Consider the following 14,440-nt stretch of genomic DNA (forward strand, 5'->3'; position numbering starts at 1 on the left):
GTGCTGCCCACGTGTAGATGTGTAGGTTAAGTGCATTAGTCAGGGGTAAATGTAGGATAATAGGGGAGGGGAATGGGTCTGGAAGGGTTACTCTTCAGAGGCTTGGTGTGAACTTGTTGGGCCGATGGGCCTATTTCCACACTGTAGGGACTCTGAATATTTAGACAATCGCTTGAAATGCCACAGCATTAAAGGCTACGGGTCTCGTGCTGGAAAATGGAACTCGATGCTTGAGGACCCACGTGAACCAACAGCAGAAAGGACTTTCTCCATGCTGTAAAACTCTCTGACTATGTCTCCTTTCCCAGAGCTTTCTTACTCTCTCTGTATTTTTTTTTTGCTTCTCGACTTCTGGTTATCTTGTAAACTATAAATAGTTTTCTCTAGAGTGAATAATCTTTGGCCTGTAGTAAGTCTGACAAAGATTCATCAGCAATATCTACGACAATGTGGTCTCTATTCAATTTTATCTTAAAAATATCTATGTTTACACCTCTGAACTAATCTGTAAGAAAATTAATAAAAAGCATTTGTCAGTTCACCAGGATCTGGACTCTGTACTTAAATCTTGCTATTTCCAGAACTTTATTTGTTCTGAGATTGAAGTAACTATCAAAAGCTTTGAAACTTGATTGTCTTCTCTAATGCTTCATTAATTCCTTGTTGAGCAATTGTACTATCTCCTGTTTCTAATTATATCAAGATGTGTGTGACTTGTCCCGCTGCAGTCTTGCTATCTCATATCGAATCATTTCTGTATCTTAAAAATTGTCATCTCAATAATAACCAATTCTGTGTTTTGGTCGATCTCTGAGATTAAGTCTTTCTGGCAACAAGAATTCAGATGCCGTTACTTTCAATATATGCAGCATATACATAGTCAATATTTTTGTTTTACTTATCTTACTTATCTATAGAAACTTTACTATGCTTTGCAACTTCACCCACTGCAGTTCCTTTTCCTTTTGAAAATTTCTCTTCTGGACTAGGCTTTTGTTTTGAAAATTACACAGGCACTTAAATCAGCACACCCAGTTTTTTTCGTAGTATTTTTCTGGGTCTCCATTTTACCAGAATTTCTGATTCTTGTGATCATTTCTTACTTTGCTTTTCCCATTTGTGTTTCTTGGTTTCCTGGGTATGATAACATTGACACCCAGATGGAGTTCTGGATTAGTGGTGCTGGACGAGCACAGCAGTTCAGGCAGCATCCGAGGAGCGGCAAAAGCCCTTCAGGAATAAAGGCAGAGAGCCTGAAGCGTGGAGAGATAAGCTAGAGGAGGGTGAGGGTGGGGAGAAAGTAGCATAGAGTACAATAGGTGAGTGGGGGAGGGGATGAAGGTGATAGGTTGGGGGCATCGACCCGAAACATCGATTTTACTGCTCCTCGGATGCTGCCTGACCTGCTGTGCTCTTCCAGCACCACTGATCCAGAATCTGGTTTCCAGCATCTGCAGTCATTGTTTTTACCCAGATGGAGTTGCAGAATGTTTAAAATTACCACACTTTTCAGCCTGAATGTATTGCATTGTTAGTTGAGTTTTCTTTTAACCTTAATTGAAATTCTTTTTCTCACCCAATCCTCAATTATTGTTCAGCTCATTGGCGTAAAACTGAATTCAAGACCTTGCAGACGCACCGCCTCATGCAATGCAGCCTATATCTTTGTTATGCAACTCTTCAGCTTCTTTCTTCTACACCTCTTGTTGCTGTTCTCGCCACTTTGTTCCTTTTCTTCGTGATATCTTTCTTGACCTCTATTCTCATCACATTTTCAGCATTTTGGATTCAGATGAATACCTGCTGTTGCTGCCACAGATGTTGCAATGTCGTGGTTAATTGTGAATTAGGACTTTCATGCTCTTGGTTTAACTAGTAAAGATTTCAACAATAGACTGAGGTAAACAGGAAGAGATGTCTTCTATTGCTGTAAACTATATGCAAGTTACATGAACCTCTACCAATGGTGCTATTCACGCTAAAAGCCTTCCACATCTCCCCACTGACTGTGTCAGTGTTTCTGTCTTTGTCTCTGTGTGACATTCCCACAGTGGGTAGTGTTAACGTCAGTCTTCCAGATATTAACCCGTGCAGACTTATAGGTACAACCTTTAACTGGGGTTAAACTGCCTGTAGTTGCTGGGCTTATTCTTGCACTCTTCAGTTGATCAAGGGATGTAGCATTTGCATTCCAAAATTCTCTGGCACTTTCACATGTTTTAAAAAAAGTTTCAGAAAATTATGATCAGTGTCTTTTCCCCTTATAAAAATTGGTAAGTGCCTTTATAGACAGGCAGTATTTCCTTATCCTCCTGAGGAAGCAGAGACATTGTTGTGCTTTCTTGACTGCCGCATCAACATGGGTGAACCAGGACAGATTATTGGTGATTATCACTCCTTGGAACTTGACACTGTCGACCATCTCCACCTCCGCAGCATTGAAGTAGACAGGGACGTGCCCTCTACCTTGCTTCCTGAAGTCAATGACCAGTTCTTTCATTCTGCTTTTTACCCTGGTTTTCTCTTTCTGTTATGATCCCCAATGAGAAGGCCAACTTTGCTTTGATCCTAGATGAGATTATCAAATTTGTTATGGTCCCAGACCATAACAACAAACTGTTACTATCTGACTGGGGAACAAAAACTTTTATTTATGTGTGAGATCCAAGGACCGTGGTAAGGGAATAACGCCACAAGCAATAATACTTTGCTGGACAAATTAAAGTTGTAATACAAGAAAATACAACTTACTTTTAACACCCAAAATTAGCCTGTGATGAAACGAGTAATACCTTGTGATGGAATACCCAAAATCCATATCAAACAGCCAATTCAATCAGGACAGATTCCATTGATTTCTCACTAATTCTCCAGATATTAATGATGTGATGCATCAACAGATCTCATTAAATTTTACAAGGCATTGTAATACTAATTTTGATGATATGATCTTAAAATATATACTTAAGATTCCTTCCACCATGCCTCAAAGACAGATCCTGTTCTAGTTGATAACATTCCTATCCTGAGCTAATCTTGACTCTGAAACTGCAATCCTGTACTTAATTGCCAACACAATATCCGCTTTCTAGCAGCTGTTGGTTCTAATAAGCTATACTCTCCATACCTTCATGACTGTGTGACCAAATTTCATCCTAACTCTATCTACAAGTTCACTGATGACACCACTGTTGTAAGCCAGATCTCTCATAGTGATGAAACAGAATACAGGAAAGAGAGAGAACGAGCTTGGTGGCATGGTGTAAAGATAAAACAACTCTCCCTCAGCATCAGTAGAAGGAAAGAACTGGTCACTGACTTCTGGTAGCAAGGTAGAAGGCACGTCTTTGTCTACTTCAATGCTGCTGAGGTGGAGATGGTCGACAGTGTCAAGTTCCAAGGAGTGATGATCTCCAACAATCTGTCCTGGTCCACCCATGTTGATACTACAGTCCAGAAAGCACAACAATGCCTCTACTTCCTCAGGGCGCTAAGGAAATTCTGCATGTCGATAAAGGCACTTACCAATTTTTTATAGATACATAATAGAAAGCATTCTATCCAGATGCATCATGGCTTGGTATGGCAACTGCTCTGTCAAGGAACCCAAGAAATTGCAGAGAGTTATGAACATAGCCCAGACCATCACACAAGCCAACCTTCCAAGATTGCTTCAATCTGCAATTTGAGAAGGAGAGGGTACAATCGGAAGTGACAATATTTCTGTTGAATAAAGGGAACTATGGAGCTATGAGGGAGGAGCTGGCCAAAGTTCAATGGTGCAATACCTTAGCAGGGATGACTGTGGAGGAACAATGGCAGATATTTCTGTGTATAATGCAGAAGATGCAGGATCAGTTCATACCAAAAAGGAAGAAAGATCCTAGGAGGAGGCATGGGTGGCCGTGGCTGATGAGGGAAGTTAAGAAACATATAAAGTTAAAAGAGAAAAAATATAACATAGCAAAGGTAAGTGGGAAAACGGAGGACTGGGAAGCTTTTAAAGAACAACAGAGGATTACTAAGGAAATACGCAGAGAAAAAATGAGGTACAAAGGTAAGCTGGTCAATAATATAAAGGAGGATCGTAAAAGTTTTTTTAGGTATGCGAAAGGCAAAAAAATGGTTAAGACTAAAATTGGGCCCTTGAAGACAGAAACAGGGGAATATATTACGGGGAACAAAGAAATGGCAGAAGAATTGAATTGGTATTCTCTGTTCACTGGGGAAGACAAGCAATCTCCCTGAGGTAACAGTGGCTGAAGGACCTGAACTTAAGGGAATTTATATTTGCCAGGAATTGGTGTTGGAGACACTGTTAGGTCTGAAGGTTGATAAGTCCCCGGGGCCTGATGGTCTACATCCCAGGGTACTGAAGGAGGTGGCTCAAGAAATCGTGGATGCATTGGTGATCATTTGCCAGAGTTCGATAGATTCGGGATCAGTTCCTGCGGATTGGAGGGTGGCTAATGTTGTACCACTTTTTAAGAAAGGTGGGAGAGAGAAAGCAGGAAATTATAGACCAGTTAGTCTGACCTCAGTGGTGGGAAAGATGCTGGAGTCTATTATAAAGGATGAAATTACGACACATCTGGATAGTGGTAACAGGATTGGTCAGAGTCAGCATGGATTTACGAAGGGGAAATCATGCTTGACTAATCTTCTGGAATTTTTTGAGGATGTAACTCTGAAGATGGATGAGGGAGATTCAGTAGATACAGTGTACCTGGACTTTCAGAAAGCTTTTGATAAAGTCCCACACAGGAGGTTAGTGAGCAAAATTAGGGCGCATGGTATTGGGGGCAAAGTACTAACTTGGATTGAAAATTGGTTGGCTGGTAGGAAACAAAGAGTAGTGATAAACGGCTCCATTTTGGAATGGCAGGCAGTGACCAGTGGGGTACTGCAGGGGTCAGTACTGGGACCGCAGCTTTTTACAATATGAGTTAATGATATAGAAGATGGTATTAGTAATAACATTAGCAAATTTGCTGATGATACTAAGCTGGGTGGCAAGGTGAAATGTGATGAGGATGTTAGGAGATTACAGAGTGACCTGGACAAGTTAGGTGAGTGGGCAGATGCATGGCAGATGCAGTTTAATGTGGATAAATGTATGGTTATCCACTTTGGTGGCAAGAACAGAAAGGTAGATTACTACCTAAATGGAATCAATTTAGGTAAAGGAGCAGTACAGAGAGATCTGGGTGTTCTTGTATACCAGTCCATGAAGGTAAGCATGCAGGTATAGCAGATAGTGAAGAAAGCTAATAGCATGCTGGCCTTCATATCAAGAGGGATTGACTATAGAAGCAAAGAGGTTCTTCTGCATCTGTACTGGGCCCTGGTGAGACCACACCTGGAGTACTGTGCAGTTCTGGTCTCCAAATTTGAGGAGAGACATTCTGGCTATTGAGGGAGTGCAGCGTAGGTTCACGAGGTAAATTCCTGGAATGGCGGGATTACCTTACACTGAAAGACTGGAGCGAATGGGTTTGTATACCCTTGAGTTTAGAAGACTGAGAGGGGATCTGATTGAGACATATAAGATTATTAAAGGATTGGACACTCTGGAGGCAGGAAACATGTTTCCATTGATGGGTGAGTACCGACCCAGAGGACACAGCTTAAAAATACGGGGTAGACCATTTAGGACAGAGATGAGGAGAAACTTCTTCACCCAGAGAGTGGTGGCTATGTGGAATGCTCTGCCCCAGAGGGCAGTGGAGGCCCAGTCTCTGGATTCATTTAAGAAAGAGTTGGATAGAGCTCTCAAGGATAGTGGAATCAAGGGTTATGGAGATAAGGCAGGAGCAGGATACTGATTAAGGATGATCAGCCCTGATCATATTGAATGGTGGTGCAGGCTCGAAGGGTAGAATGGCTGACTCCTGCACCTATTGTCTATTGTCTATTCCATCCATTGACTCCACCTGTACTTCACACTGCCTCGGGAAGGCAACCAACATAATCAAAGAACCTCCCACACTGATTATGCTCTCTCCCAACAAAAGCTTGAACACATGTACTAACAGATTCAAGAACAGCTTCTATTAGACTTCTGAGTGGACCTCTCAAATGTTACATTTAATGTTAATCTCTCTCTTCATGCATCTCCTGTGCAGCTGTGACATTGTATTCTTCTCTCTATTCTGTTACTAATGCATGTTGTATGGTATAATCTGCCTACACTGCATGCAAAACAAAACTTTTCACTGTACCTAGGTACACGTGACTATAACAGCCTCCCTGGAAATGCATTTTTCGTGGCCCCCAAACTGTCTTGAATGTTCTATTTGAAACCTTTGCATTAAGCCCTACCCATATCACAGTATTGAGTGCTACCACATAACTGCTCTTGGAAATCTCTGTACTCCTAAATGTGACAATGTGATCACTTTTGCAGAAGGCTGGTTTTCAACAATAAGAACACTTACAGAAAGGATTCATCATGCACTCAAAGAACTGCATCTGCCATAGGCGTGCATATTCAGTTAGTCTATCTACGTCCCTTAGTAACTTCCTGCTTCCAAGCATGCAACAGACTCCGCCCTAACTTAATGTAATGAAAACATTGATTTACAGCACTTTATTCTTTTATACAAGTCAGCAATATATATGATAAAAAAAACTGCCATTCCAGTAGAAGGCCCTTGGGAAAATTACCTGCCGGAAAACATTATCCCTACACTGTCTCCTACTTCCCAAGCAGCTACTGAACTGTGCCTTAATTACCTCCTTGTGCTATCATTTTTGTTGTTAATTTCTTGCATGGAGCCGGAGTAAAGCCTTTTGGGATATGTATGGATAAGATTAATTCTAACCCGAGCGCTTAATTACCATACTACAGAAAATAAACAATGACAGTTAGATGTGTCTTGCCCACCACAAGTCTGGGTATGCAAGTGCTCACTCACTCTGTCCTTGTAATAGATTCCAGTAACTTCTGCACAATTGATTTTGAACTGACCAAGTCCCTTCAGGTGGTTTACGCCTCCCTTCTTACATAAATAACTTTTGTAACTTTCAGAGGCACAATCAGTGTATCTAGACAGCTTTGGAAAATTATGACTTAATTATCTCAGGAATTTTTGTGTTTTTCTTTGAAGTGGGTATTTTTACCAAATTCATTGCAGAGCAGAATGATCTTGCCCCTGAGAAATTTAATCTTAAAAACACGAGCAAAAGTAAATTAAGGCACACTGAAATTTGGCCAAGCTATGTGATTTGTAGTTACATAGGTTGTTATAGCTTTAAAGTAGATAACCATATATTTAACATGTTCAAAGTTTACTTTTATTTTGAAAAGATTTTAAATGTTGTAATTTTAACTAACTCCTACCACTTCCTCTGGTGGTTCATTCCATGTACAGACCACGCTCTGTGCAAACTTTGCCTCTCTGGTCCCTTTTAAGAACATAAGACATAGAGCAGAAATTAGGCCGTTCAATCCATTAAGTCTGTTTTGCCATTCAGTCGTTCCCCTCTTTCCCCTCTCGCCTTCACCTGTGCTCTCTAGTTATGGATGCTCTACCCTTGGAAAAAGATCTTGCTATTCACCTTATTTATACCTCTTATGATTTTGTTATCCTCTATAAGGTCATCCCTCAGGCCCTGACACTACAGAGAAAAAGGTCCCAGCCTATCCAGCCTCTCCTTATAACTCAACTCCTACAGTCCTTGCAAACTTTTTCTGCACCCTTTCTAGTTCAATAATATCTTTCCTATAACAAGGTGACCAGAAATGTACACATCAATTCAAAAGTCACCTTGCCAATGCTTTGTTTATCTGCAACTTAATATCCCAAATCCTGCACTCAATGTTCTGACCAATGAAGGCCACCGTGCCAAGGACCTTCATCACCCTATCTACGTACAACGCCACTTTCAAGGAACTCTGAACCTGCATCCATTGGTCTTTCAGCTCAACATTAGATTAGCTTGGGTAGTACCTAGTTGTGGAGCACACTTCTTCAGCACTGTAACCGGCACCCTGCCGATGCCTGTATCCTGTGTGCTCAGCTGTTTCTTTACCACAGAGTCCATTGAATTAGCTGAAGACTGGCGTCTGGTGGTATATACCTTAGAAACTGAAGTTAGTCCTCTATTTAGCACTTCTGCTTGAAGATCGTTTCCATATTGCAAACTTGCCTGTAGCACTAACACTACATTCTGTCACCGTTGAGGAATTTAGGAGGGGTGGATATTCATGAGTTACCACCTTTTTCTTCTGCCCCCAAACTTTCTCCTCCATCCCCAGCTCCACCTCACATCAGTAAAGAGATTTGATTTGATTGGTTGTGAAATTGCATCAGGTCTGCATGCATATGTGTCACTTGATTAGGTTGGACAGCGTCACATGTAGGTGGTAGTGATGGTGTTTGGCACACTTGCTGAGGGGTGACCTTATGGAGGATGATAAAATCTTGAAGAGCATCGATATGGTAAGTAGCCAAAGTCTTTTTCTAAGGGTAGGCGAGTTCAAAACATAGAGGGCACAGGTTTTGGGTGAGAGGGGAAGGGTTTTAAGAGACACCTGAGGAGCACCTTTTTCACGTGGAGGATGGTGTGCATACAGAATCAACTGCCAGAGAAAGTGTTAGAGGCAAATACAATTACAGCATTTAAAAGACATTTGGACAGGTACATGAATAAGAAATGTTTAGAGAGACATGGACCAAAAGCAGGCAAATGGGACTAGTTAAGTTTGGGGTACCTGGCCAGAGTTTGACCAGCAGGTCTGTTTCCTTGCTGTGTGACTCTGATTTATTTTGCAGCTTGCTAAGCTGCATGCAGACAAATAAGATGGTGTTCTGTGTTAACCCGTTAGTTTGCAAACTCTGCGCTGGGAATTTCTTACCCACATACCCTGCCCACTCCCCCACCCCACTGCCTTCCTCCCCACCAAACGCCCACGCCACAAACTCACACCACACCCTCCCATCCCCCACCATGGCCCACACCACAAAGCCCCACACTCCACACAAGCACACCAGCTATGCAGACAGGTACACATGCACAGACCCACAGACATGCACACTCCCAGGTGGTGAGGGAGCCAAAGGTAGAAGAAGTGGTGGGCCCTTAGCTTTCTTGTACACCCCCAAGGTGTCCTTCATAATGATGGGTGAGTAAGGCCTCACACAACCCGTCTATGCTTGGTCAAGACCCTGTTTGTCCCTCCTGCTCCAACGATACAGGCAGTGGGAGAAAGCAAACCAAATGAGGCCAGCCACTGTTTCAATCTCTGTGGTGAAAATATGGGAATGGAGAAGGACATACCTTTTCTGGGGCTCTTCCATGCCTATCTAGGGCATCCCCTCCCAAGACGCTAGTCCTCTCTTTGTGAATTCCCCACCCCCAACCAAAATGCACAGCCTATCTCTCCCTTCTCTTGTCACCATTCTTGGCCCAGCCAAGAATCAGGACCAAGCTTGACATAGATTTTCTCCTCAAGGATGATTGTACTCTGAGCAGTAACCACAATTGTGTCCAGGAGCTACTAAGACTACTCTATTGCTGACCACTCAGTTTGGCATCACCTCTTGACCATTGGACTTCCTTACCTTGCAGGTTGGAAATCCAGTAGTTAGCTTGTTAAGCCTGCCTACCCCTAGTGTATTGCTGTCGCCGGGCAGGCCTTTTTTAAAGTTGGTCAGCTCGTGATAGACTTATCTACTGATGAGCAGGAGCCAAGCAATATGTTCCTCCCCATTATGTTCTTCTGCAAAAATTCAGCCACATGTTCTAAAGCAAGTGCAATGATGTGAACTTATTTAATTTTCTATCCATAATAGTCAGAACTCTTAGTATGTAAATGATAATCACTCTCAAATCGAAAATGTATTAAATATTCATTATTCTGTAAGACAGTCTTTAATTTTAGTTCAGCTTGTAACAATGTTGCTTTGATTGAAAAGCTATACTCAACTGCCCTCAAGGAAATGGTGAATTTAAAAGGTGGTACAGAAAAAAGCCTGCTTTGATGCTTGTTAAATTAATATCATAATTGCATAACATTTCCATGATTGCATGTAGTTTGAGTGAAGTAGTTGTTTGTTTTGATGTGCTATTATTTTAAGGTGGGCCTTAGATTCAAAACACATCTGAGATTTCCCAAACTCAAATGCTAATTAGCAGTAATTAACATGAAGCCTGTGGTGAATACAATTAGAAGAATCTGATTGTTCGAGGAGTAAATATTATTTACTTTACCAGGTATTCTTTAAGAAAGCAAGGAACTCAAAATCATTAAGTTAAATATTACAGGAGGAGGAGCTGGAGTAGTTTTAGCTGGGGTAGCATAGTTTTATAGACACACATCCAAATCTCCAGCTCAGCTGCAATGCTGTGCACGTAGCCAACGTCCTCGAGCATGTGGAGTTGATAAGGAAAAGCTAGAGGATGTGGTCGACTCGGATTTTGAGAAGGCTTTTGATAGTGTCCCATATAAGAGATTAGCACACAAAACTAAAGCACTTAGGATTGGGGATAGTGTGCTAACATGGTTACAGCTGCCTGGCAGACAGGAAACCGTAGGAATGCATGGATCATTTTCCAATGGCACGCAATGATTCATGGGCAACTGTAGAGATCAGTGCTTAGACTCGAGCTTTTAACACTAGATATTGCACAATTCACAACAGAGCGAACTAGATTTAAACTTCCAAGTTTGCAGGGGGCTCAAAGCCAATATTGAAGATGACGTTCAGAAGTTGGACAATGGATAGAATGTAGTTGCTGGTACTCCAGGGCGCATATTTGGTATGATCTGAAAATGAAGTTTGAGAATAGATAACCATCAAAGTGTTGGTTCTTGGTGAAGCAGAGAAGATGCAGAATAAAGGTTTTAAGGAGCAGGTCAATGATATCCGCAAATATTTACCCCCACAGCGACATAGGTAATTCTGATTAGTGCAATGCTGCCTCATGAAATTCTGAAAATAACCAACAAGTTAATGACTGAACCGATCTGCATCCTTGTCAAACATGATGAGTTGACTTTGGGAGGAATCGAACAGTCCTTTGTAACGGTTGAAAGGGAGGAGTGGAAGTTTGACAATTGTGTGACTTGTTTAACACGCTGACTATTACTCAAGCTGTTAGCTTCTGCAATGCAAAATGGAAGATGGACTGGCTCACCAAAACACACACGCGAGGCTAATTTCACAGTGTCATCAATGCATGCTGACATGCCTCCAAAGGAGAGAGAGTCCATCATGAAGGAATTCCATTCTTGTGCAAGTTGAGTGTTCGTTTCTGCAGATATTTGGCTGAGAGATTTGGATGCGCATCAGATCTCACAAACTATAAACTATGATTTACTGAATGACAGGGAGTTGCATATCCACCAGGATTGGTCAATCAGGTCAATATAGCCTGAAATGTGACCATCAACTTTGTTAAAAACAATGACATTTGTATACTGCAAGATATTGAACAATATTATTCAACACAGATTGATGAAATAACAATGAATGCTGCTGACCTTATTCAATGGAAGTGAAAGACCAGGGGAGCCTGATGGGCAGTGGATTACATTATTGCAGTTCAAAACAAAATACATCACATTGTACAAGCACCTTGTTCGTGCATAGCCTAGCCTTGTTTGTGAAACTTGGATCTTATTTTCAGTACCATGTGGTTTGAAAACCAATGCCGTTATCATCATCTGTAAATCAAGGGATTACTGGGATTCTTGTTTTGTAATTAACAAATACAGAATTTTAAACTCCTCTAATTTTAATGAAAGATGAAGTATGGATACTGTTCATCTTCATTAGCATTTGATATCAATGTCCTTTTTAAAAAAAAATAAAATTGGATCAGAGACTTAGCTGTGGGGGGGATGCCGAGATGCTTCAGTGTGATTTAAACAAGTTGAGTGAGTGGGTAGATGCATAACAGATGAAGTATCATGTGGATAATTGTGAAGTTCTCCACTTGGGTAGAAAAACAGGAAAGTAAGTTATTTCTGCATGGCGATAGATTGGGAAATGGAGAGGTGCAGCAAGACTCGGTTGTCCTTGTACACTATACACTGAAAATAAGTATAAAGGCACAGCAGGCAGTGAAGAAGGCAAGTCATATGTGGTGAGACGATCTGAGGACAGAAGCTGGGATATCTTGCTGCGATTGTACAGAGCACACCTGGAGTACTGTGTGCAGTTTTGGTTTCCTTATCTGAGGAGGCATATTCTGATTATGGAGAGAGTGCGATGAAGGTTTAGCAGATTAGTCTTGTCATCCCAGGAATCAATGTATGAACAACAGCTGGATTGGTTAGGAATACTTTCATTGGAGTTTCAAAGAATAAGGGGGTGAGGGATCTCATAGAAACTATTAAAATGGGTTTCTTGATCCGATGCTGTTGTGAATCAGCTAAATGGAATCTGCACCACTGGTAGTCACCATGTTGTGCAAGTAAACCTAATCTGCGCCTTATCACATGATAAGTTTGCTTCCACCATCACATTGTGGAATAAGATGGACTGAGTCTGCTGGGGTTAGTGTGACACTTGCTGCTAGAACTAGAAGAGGCTTATTGGAGGTTAACAGCTGGTTACAGGTTCTTTTTTTTTTAAATTATTCATTCATCGGTATTGGTGTTACTGGCTAGTCTGGCATTTATTGCCCATTTCCTAGTTCCTCTTGATAAGGTGGTGGTGATTTGCCTTCTGGAAGCATTGCATTCCTTTGTGCTGATAGATTTGCACTTCAAAGTGAGTTGCTAGATATTGATTTAGTAGCACTGAAGTGATGGTAATATATTTCAAGTCAGTGTGATGAATAACCTGGAGGGGAATTTGCATGCCGTGGATCATAGTGTTTTCATCTATTTGTTGCCTCTTTTCCTTTGTGGTGGTAGTAGTTGTGAAATTTGAAGATGCTGTCTCAAAAACCTTGGTGAATTTCTGCAGTGCATCTTGTAGATGGTGCATACTGCTGTTACTTTGCATCGGTGGTTGATGTAGTAAATCCACAGTTTTCCTTGGATTTTCCCCCAGATTCCCATTGACTCAGGGTTCCCTCATACTATACTTAGTCAAATGCGACCTTGAAGTCAAGGGCAGCTGTTTTCCCCTCTTCTGTGATGTTCAGCTGTTGTGTGCAAAGCTGTAATGATATCAAGAGCTGTGTGCTCCTGGTGGAACCCAATTTGTGAATCTTTGAGCAAGTTATTGCTTAGCAAGTGCTGCTTCAAACACTGGTCATTTCTTCCATCAAGTGTGGTGCTGGAAAAGCACAGCTGGTCAGGTAGTATCTGAGTAGCAGGAGAGTCGATGTTTTTGAGCATAGGTTCTTCATGCAGGAATGTGATGACGAGTGTATGCTCTTCCTGACGAAGAGCTAATGCTCGAATCGTCAACTGTTCTGCTCCTCGAATGCTGCCTGACCCCGACTGTGCTTTTGACTCTCATCCTCCAGCATCTGCAGTCCACACTTTCTCCCATCCCTTCCGTCAGTTTATTCATGATGGAGAGTAGTATGCTTGACATCGTTCCAGACACTAAGGAGAACCTGGATGTTAGATCTTACTCATTTGAGAACCTAATCTGTTCTGCCCACAATGCTATGTGACGTGATCATAATGGTGACGTTTGCACCTCACTATTAACACTTGCAGAGCCTTGCACCATTGTGTAACAGATGCTACTGTTGATTTATTCCAGGATTTTCTGATCACAGAAAAAGTCAATGTAGCGGCTCCTCCCAGGACAGTGAGCAGAGCAAAATAGAGTTGGGGTAGGAGAGGGCTTAGTCTTTGTTTTGGCTGGGTAGTATTTCTATTTTAATGAACAAGACTTGATGAGTCAGACATTGAATGGGGTGAGGTTGTTGAATACTGGGGTGATTGGCAATCATGCTTATGAAGTTGCTCAACTGTTGACCAGATTTTAAACTATCAAGGTAGAAGGTGTGAAGTTAGCCTCACTTTCTGCCCTAAGCTGTGTCCAAGGTGATCATGCAGTGCCTGCTGGAATTTTCTATGGGAAACTGAAACGCTTCCTGTATGTCATGCATCAGAACTTGCATTGGCTCCTGACATAGCTCTTACGAGTATGTTCATTCTCCAAGGATCTGGAGACCAGAGATTTGGGCTATAAAACCATAGCCTAGTGTGATTGACACAGTTTTCTGCTTCCAAGGATAAAGCTGTAATTTCAGTCTTGTTTTTGATGATTTCCTTTCCCTTGGGTTTGTCGTTTTCTGACTCACCTCTGAATTTTTTCTTAAAGGATTTCTGCTGGGATGTGAGCTGAGTTTCTTAACACCATCACTCTGAGATGAAGAAGGGATGTGGGGTACAAACTACCATGTGAGCTTATTCTTTTACAGAATCATTTCTGTTTCCTCAGGATTCCTTTTGTGAACGTTTGAATATCAAAACTGTTTCCACAGGATGAGAAGCAGAAGCATATAATGGATTTGGTCCCTT

The 14,440-nt window shown here is 41.6% G+C and overlaps 1 protein-coding gene and 1 pseudogene across 1 annotated transcript in view; both read left to right on the forward strand.

The window, feature by feature from the left end:
* man1a1 (mannosidase, alpha, class 1A, member 1) overlaps window positions 1-14,440 on the forward strand; it is a 469,900-nt gene that overhangs the window by 202,025 nt on the left and 253,435 nt on the right. The window lies entirely within an intron of this gene.
* Window positions 8,409-12,607, forward strand: LOC122548585 (eukaryotic initiation factor 4A-III pseudogene; annotated as a pseudogene).

Source organism: Chiloscyllium plagiosum, unplaced genomic scaffold, assembly GCF_037043375.1.
Source record: "Chiloscyllium plagiosum isolate Xiang-an unplaced genomic scaffold, Cpla_swu_hap1 HiC_scaffold_3, whole genome shotgun sequence".
In the NCBI taxonomy this organism is placed as follows: Eukaryota; Metazoa; Chordata; class Chondrichthyes; order Orectolobiformes; family Hemiscylliidae; genus Chiloscyllium; species Chiloscyllium plagiosum.